This window comes from Leopardus geoffroyi, chromosome D3 (assembly GCF_018350155.1).
Source record: "Leopardus geoffroyi isolate Oge1 chromosome D3, O.geoffroyi_Oge1_pat1.0, whole genome shotgun sequence".
Classification (NCBI taxonomy): domain Eukaryota; kingdom Metazoa; phylum Chordata; class Mammalia; order Carnivora; family Felidae; genus Leopardus; species Leopardus geoffroyi.
In genome coordinates, this window is record NC_059339.1 from 76,147,293 (window position 1) to 76,155,632 (window position 8,340).

Sequence of the window (8,340 nt, forward strand, 5' to 3'; positions counted from 1 at the left end):
CAGAATAGGAGTTGTTTTATATGAGACACTCGTGAATGACATCTTTAATTTCCCTGTGGCATCTCTATACAGCACAGTTTGACAGGCGGGACCAGAAAGCAAACATTATACTGCTAACGTGAGAACGTTAGGAAAAGTGAAGGCCAGTCCAGCAAATGGGTTTCTGGGAGGGATGGCATGGCGAAGTTTGCCCGTATATCTGCGCACCGTCGCAAGGTAGCTGTCTGGTCCCAATCCCGCACACGCAACAGGCACTGCTCTCAATTCTAGCCATTCCTGCATTCCCACACCTCCACCTGCCAACCGTACCCATTGTTCTGTGCGCCTTGAAGTACAAGACCAACCTTGGAACAGAAAGGTCTCAGGCGTTATTCATTCGTTGAACAAGTATTGACCACCTACTGTGTGCATTGGAAAAACAGCAGTGAACAGAGAAGACAAGGGTTGAGGGAGAGACAAAATAATCAGGATATGTATTGTTGGGGGTGATGATGAGCGTTAGAAAGAAGGAAGTAATGGGGCGCCTGGGTGGCTCAGTCGGTTAAGCGGCCGACTTCGGCTCAGGTCATGATCTCGCGGTCTGTGAGTTCGAGCCCCGCATCGGGCTCTGTGCTGACAGCTCAGAGCCTGGAGCCTGTTTCGGATTCTGTGTCTCCCTCTCTCTGACCCTCCCCCGTTCGTGCTCTGTCTCTCTCTGTCTCAAAAATAAATAAACGTTAAAAAAAAATTAAAAAAAAAAAAGAAGGAAGTAATATAAGGGAGATGGAGAAGGGGAGACTCCACTGCAATCTGAAATAGATAGGTCAGAGAAATTCTCACTGACATCTGGACAAAGGCCTGAAGGAAGTAGGGGGGCAAGCTATGTGGAATATTTTGGGACGATGGAGTCTGAATTGAAAACCACTTTTCTGTAGCTAAAATTTGTTCCTGGTTAGTTTATTATTAAAGTTGGTCCTCCTTATGGTTATAAGCCAAATATAAAACATCAAATTAAGTGCCTTTCATATTACCTACATGATCTTCAGATCCAAGCAGATGCCCCCTGAGAAATGGACAGTAAAACTTGCCCCAAGTGCTAAACTGCTCTCCTACATATTCTGCTAACTCTCTACGTTCATAATGAAAATTATATGCATTTAATTTGCCCTTTGGAGGTGATCTTCATAATGTACTTCTCTACCTAAAGCTTAAACACATTTCTTTTTAAGTAAGCTGCACAGAAAGCCTCTACATTTTGAAATGCTGTGCTGGACGAAGTGTAGACAAGTCCTGAGAACTGGGAAAGGCTAACTAAGGGTTTTAGATGTTTGAGCTGGATAGGCTCTTAGCTAGTCTGGAAGGCTCTGGATAAGTCACCCCTGCCTCCCCAGGGCTGTGCCCCTTCTGCTAGGTGGAGATAACAAGGGGCTTCTGGCCCCTCCTAGAGAAATGCCGATGATTAGTGACAATGCACAAAGGTGCCAAATCTCACATAATCAACAGCTAGGACGGGTATCTGCCCAGGAACCAGCAACACATGCTTTATGAAATATATCAACATAATAACATTTTTAAAAACGAATTCGTAGTTGCATAAATTTTATTCATATCTTATATTTTCATTTTTACTCACTTGAAAAAAAAAATTCAAAATCCCTCATGTACAAAACTCCCCGATGCACATATTAAGACTCATAGGTTATAGGTGGAAACAGAACTGCATTATTTTTCCTGAACAGAGAGTATCATAAAAACTGTTATTTCTAATCTCTGGCTTATTTCTCACAAATATCAAATATAATAGCTTCCCAACAAGTGCATTTTTATGTTTTTATGAAATGAAAGCAGATAAAATGCATTTTGTACTGGTCGTTTCCAAAACTGATTAGAAAACACAGCCCTTCACCCAGAAATTCTAAATGTGGGTTTACTAAGGAAACCAGAAAACCCCTTAAACAGCTAAGCAAATTTATAAAACAATAAGAGATTTGTGTGTGTGTGTGCATGTGTGTGCATATGTACATATAAATGCATTTTTTTCTGGCTTATGTATTTGTAACAAAGGTATATACCACTTGTCTTAGCAAACAGAAGGCCAAAGGCACAGTCTCAGGGTCAACTCGATAAGCCGGAACCCCACCGCACAGGAGAAAGGTTGTCTGAAACTGGGTGACTTAATTAGTGAAAAAAAAGCACTCTCCTGTCACAGACAGCCCTCTGAGTTCAGCCTTTGGTCCTAAATAAAATGAACTTGTTGGTTTCAGCTCAATGCTTCAGGGAAGGGCAGGGGGATCACCTAATTCATTATTTGTCATGATTGGCACCTCTGAGCTACACACACCAAATTTAGATTACTCAATTCTGTCTCCTTAATCAGAAAAACAACAGGGCAAGAAGGGGTGGTGTGCAGCACAAGAGAAACCGTGGCTGCGTGAGGCAGACAAATGGTGAGCTGTAATGATCACTGAGAAATCTGATCGATTGTCCCCACAATTGTTTTACACCAAAGAGGCCACCAAATCCAGGCCAATGTGGTGTGCATTTTGACTTCCTCTCTTAACCACACAGAGCCTTAAGCCACGAGTGATGAGGGATTTATTAGTCCATCTATACATATTTACTGAGAGTCCACGATAAGCAAAGCATGTATCAGGCAACGGGAAGGATAAAAAAGTAAACAGCAAAACGTACTCTCAAGGAACTCATTCATTTATGAAGCAAATAGCATGGAGAGCCTACCTATGTCAGGTACATAGTAGGCACTGGGTTTGCAGCAATGAACCACACTGTTTTCTACTTTCATGGATCTTAGGCTCTTTTTTTTTCTTTTTAGGTTTATTTATTTATTTTTGAGAGAGCGGGGGAGGGCCAGAGAAAGGGAGAGACAGAAGCCCAAGCAGGCTCCGCATGGTCAGCGCAGAACCTAATGCAGGACTCAAACCCACGAACCGTGAGATCATGACCTGGGCCGAAATCAAGAGTCAGACGCTTAACCGACTGAGTCCCCCAAGCCCCCGCCCTGGAACTTACATTCTTGACGGCAAGGAAGACAATAAGTGAAAGATACACAATATAATGTCGGGTGTGACTAGGGACCACGAAGACAAGTGAAAGAGGCAAAGGAGTGGAGAGAGGCAGGAAGCGCTCGTTTCGGTGTGCAGCTGGACACAGCCTCTCTGCAAAGGTGGCATTTGAGCGGGGACCCAAGGAGAGCGAGGGGGCTCTCTGACGAAGGGCTTTGCAAGCAGAGGGACCAGCGAGGCAGGAACACATTTGAAGCTTAGGTTAGTTTCCTGGGGCTGCTGGGACAAAAATACCACCAACCAGGTGGCTGAAGACAACAGAAATGCACAGCCCTGAAGGCTTAGAAGTCCACAAGCAAGGTGCCAACAGGACCGTGCTCCCTCTTAAATCTGAGGGGAGAATCCTTCCCTGTTTTTCCCAGCTGCCGGGGTGGCCAGCAATCCTCAGCCGTACTTGGTGCGTAGCTGCATCGCTCCATTTCTGCCTCCATCGCCACTGGACTTTCTCTGTGGCTGTCCTTTCGTAACCATAAGGACACCAGTCATATCGGGGTTTTGTTGAATACTGGCCTACCCTAGGGACCTAGCCTATTGACCTCATCTTAAATTAATTACATCTGCAAAGATCCTATTTCCAAATAAGGTCACATTTGCAAGTAGCAGAGGTGAGGGTTTCCACATATCTTTGTAGGGGACACAACCCATAGCAAGGCTTTTTTTATTTTTTTTAATGTTTATTTTTTGAGAGAGAGAGAGAGAGACAGAGAGACAGAGTGTGAGCGGAGGAGGGGCAGAGAGACAGAGGGAGACACAGAATGAATCTGAAGCAGGCTCCAGGTCCTGAGCTGTCAGCACAGAGCCCAACGTGGGGCTCAAACCCACAAGCTGTGAGATCATGACCTGAGCTGAAGTCAGACGCTCAACGACTGAGCCACCCGGGCACCCCCATTTAAAAAAAAATTTTTTTAATGGTTAGTTTTTTTGAGAGAGACAGAGTGTGAGCGGGGGAGGGTACCCATAGCAAGACTTTTGAGGAACAGCAAGGGGACCCATGTGTCTTAAGCAGAGCGTGTGGGGTAAGCGGCAAGAAACTTGGGCCGATTGATGCAGGACTTTGTAGGTGACGAAACACTGTGGTCCCCCGAGCCATCTCCCTTTAGCACAGTGATCCACAGTGTTTCAGAAGGTTCACTTTGCAGTGTGGGAAACAGATGGGAGCTCCTTAGCCAGTATTAAGACACTTGCCGCGTGACCAAATTCGTTCATTTTCTTCTCTGGGTTGTGGGGTTTTTTAAGTTCATATGGGTCAGAGTGTTTTTTCCCAGAGAGTTCTCTGCTCCCTGGGTGGTGGAAGGATCCCTAAAAGACTTTCTGGTTTGACTCTGCCAGGATCCAGGGATCCTGCCAGTCTTAGACAGGGTGGGTGTTCATTTCTCAGCTTGGTTTTCCTGCTCCTGGCAGTTGTGTAAAAACCAGGGGCGTTGACTCTTTCCAGGAAGCTGTCATTCCCTATGCAGAGCCCTGAGCAGATGGCAGCCTTCCTTGTCCTTCTCGGGGTCCCAAGGCCAATTTTCTAGATCACTTCTCACAGAAGAACCAACCCTGAGGCCCTGCTTCATGCAAGAAGGGGTCCTGCCCTTTTTCCACCTTTCTGTCTGGGCATTCTTGGAGCTGGGTACACAATGCATTCACTTTGTGGAAACTCATGGAGTTGCACATTTATGATATGTGACCTTTTCTGTAAGTTATATTTTAATAAAAATATATTAATATATATTCAATAAAACAGTAAATATTAATATTAATATACAATATTATATAATATATATTAATAATATATATTTAATACAAATATATTTAATACAAATATATTTAAAAAGCACCTTCCCTGTGTCTCTATCTGGGCTCAGTTCTCCCCCTAACCTTCAACCCGAACCTAAAAGCCCTGGCTTTGAGACTCTCAGACCTCCCTGCCCTCTGCTTCTAATGCCTAGAGATATGCCTTTCACACTCAGCTGAGATTTGGGGGGTGGAGGGAATTATTATGTTTATTTAGTAAATGGATCTGTTTACCGCGGGGGAGCTAGAGGTGACCAGAGGTTTCCCGAATAAAAGTCAGTGATGACTTCAGGCTGAGAGGAGGAAGGAATGCTTTTTCATCCAAGTGGTCTCAGAACTTTCAAGAAGAGAGGAACTGGAATGTCTTCAACGTGAGGGGACGCCACGGAGGCAGAAAAGCACACAGTACCCAAGAGCAAAGCATTCACGTCACCACTGCACACAGGGTGAGGGAAGGACTAAGAGTTAAAAGCTGAGGGGCTCATGGACTGGGGATAGTCGTGACGGTCCCTGAGAAGCAGAGCCTGCTGGGGGCTGTGCTCTGAGGAAAACAGTTGAGCGAGTGGTGTGCAGGCTACAGAGCGCGAGACACGTGGGGTGGGGAGAACAGGTAGGAGACAGGAGACAGTGCTGGTGGTTTCAAGCGCAAACCTAGAAGGAGTGGGGAGAAAAGAAAAGGGAACCACTGCAACAGAATTTTGGGACCCGGAAGACAGATGGATAAATGGCTAATGACTTAGCAACCCAAGAACCCTAAGCTGGCCATCCTAAGAACCATCGAGAGTCACACGACAGAATCCCTAGGCGACTCAGGATTGGCGCTACCAGGTGGCTCTGGGGGTGGGGGTGGAGAGAGGGATGCTAGGAGACGGATTGAAAGTTGGATAAAGAAGTCAGACTTCCCAGATCCCCCCAACTGCAGCAGCTGGCTGGAGATGAGGTTGCTGGGAGGCCGCCCAGGGCTCTGGGCTGAAGATAGCAGGTGCACTGCAGAGCAGGTGCACATCTGCCCACACGCTGGAAGCCTTTCCAGCCCTGTTTGGAATTCTCGGCAGGTAACCACGAAGCACTACCCGACAACTGAGGAAAGCCTCTAACTGGAAAAAGACACCCAGCCAAGTAGAAGAAAACAATATGGAGGAAACAGGGAAGATGCAGTTAGAAAATGTGGAATAGAGACCTTAGAGACGGAACTTTCTGAGGTCAGAATAAGAATTAAAAAAAATTTTTTATCCTTTACTCTGCTAAGAGATGAAAAACTCAATAGAAGGACTGGGAAAAAGTTGAGGAACTTCCAGAAAATACCAAACCCCCTCCCCCACCAAAAAAAGATAAAAGAACATTTAGGGGCACCTGGGTGGCACAGTGGGTTGAGCGTCGAACTCTCGAATTCAGCTCACGTCATGATCTTGCAGTGCATGGGTTTGAGCCCCACATCAGGCTCCACGCTGACAGTTTGGAGCCTACTTGGGATTCTCACTCTTTCTTTTCTTTTCTTTTCTTTTCAACATTTATTCATTTTTGAGAGTGAGAGAGGCAGAGCATGAGCGGGGGAGGGGCAGAGAGAGAGGGAGACACGGAATCGGAAGCAGGCTCCAGGCTCTGAGCTGTCAGCATAGCCTGACGCGGGGCTCGAACCCACAAACCATGAGATCATGACCTGAGCCAAAGTCAAACACTTAACTGACTGAGCCACCCAGGTGCCCCATCTTGCTCTTTCTTACTCTCTGCCCCTCTCCTGCTCACACACGTTTGCTCACTTGCTCTCTCTCTCAAAATAAAAACTTTTAAAAAAAAGAACATTTAAAAAGCCTTATATCTGAATAATAGTAGTTTTAGAAAGAAAGCAAAACAAAAACAAAACAGAAGGGAGACTTTCAATGAAGCAATTTAAGAAACTTCTTCACAGCTCCAGGGCACGATTTTCTGGATGTAAAAGCGGCTGGTCAACCAACCAGTGGGAATGAATGCAAAGTCCCAAGAAATATCATGAAATTTTGGAACACTGGGAGCAAGTTTTCCAGAAGAGACAGGTCATATGGAAAGGACCAGGTGTGAGAATGCTTGGGAATTCTCAGTAGCAACACGGGAAGTCAGGACTTCAAAATTCTGAAGGAAACGTGCTTATTGGCCCACATTTTAATATGGAGACTATGGTTCAAGTGCAAAGATAGATCAAGAGTGTGTCCAGATATGCAAGGTCTCAACGAATTTACTCTCCCCACACCCTTCCTCAATAAACTACTGGAGAATGTGTGCCACCAAAATGAGGAAGTAACCCAGGAGGGAAACATAAAATACTGGAAATAAGATGTCCGAAACAGAAATAGGATGTCCGACACGGAAAGGCAAAGGGAACTGTGAAAGACAACTCTGGATAACTGTGTTCCGTGAACAGAGGGTGGATAATTGAGACTAAAGCAGACAGAGGCTCCAGAAGCTTCTGTGGGAAGATGGAACTATGACTACCTGATGTTCTTCACTAATCACATTAGTAACGTTTCATGAGGTAGAAAGAAACTTTCCAGAATAAGAAACCAAACCATTTAATTGACCAGTGATTACCAATACGACTATAGTATTTGGACATCATGACGTACATACCTTTTGTTTTTTCTAGAAGGGTTGAATGAAATGTGCTGATTCTAAGTTTTAAAACACTTCAAATTTGGGAGTTTAAAACTTTATTCTGCCACTTACTAACCATGCAGCTTTGGGCACGTGCCTTAACCTTTCTCAGCCATTGTCTTAGGGTTAATACAAATTACCCGAAGGTTACCGTGAGGACAGAAGCACAGGACAGTGCGTGGCCTGACACAAAGCCCTACTTGCAGCACCGGTGGCAGCTGTCCTAACTTCGAGAACTTGTCAATATGCCTTGAACACTAAATGGAGTCACATGTAGTGCTTTTGTAGCCATTGGCCGGTATTGAACAGCCTCAGCCTTACCCAAATTTTCCCCTTTCAACTACAGTGACTAATGGGAGATAATAAATGATAGGAATAATTAAATTACTATCACCTACAGTGATAGTAAGAGAGGCTTAAGGTTGCGTTTAGAAGCAGTAGGGAGCTGGGGTGCCTGTGGGGGTGGGGCTCAGTTGGTTGAGCATCTGACTCTTTTTTTTTTTTTTTTTTTAACTTTTTTTTCCAACGTTTTTATTTATTTTTTTGGGGACAGAGAGAGACAGAGCATGAACGGGGGAGGGGCAGAGAGAGAGGGAGACACAGAATTGGAAACAGGCTCCAGGCTCTGAGCCATCATCCCAGAGCCTGATGCGGGGCTCGAACCCACGGACCACGAGATCGTGACCTGGCTGAAGTCGGACGCTTAACCGACTGCGCCACCGAGGCGCCCCAAGCATCTGACTCTTAATCTTGGCTCAGGTCACGATCTCACGGTTCGTGGGTTCATGACCCGAGTCAGGCTCTACACTAGTAGTGCAGAGCCTGCTTGGGATTCTCTCTCTCAAAATAAATACGCTTAAAACAAACAAAC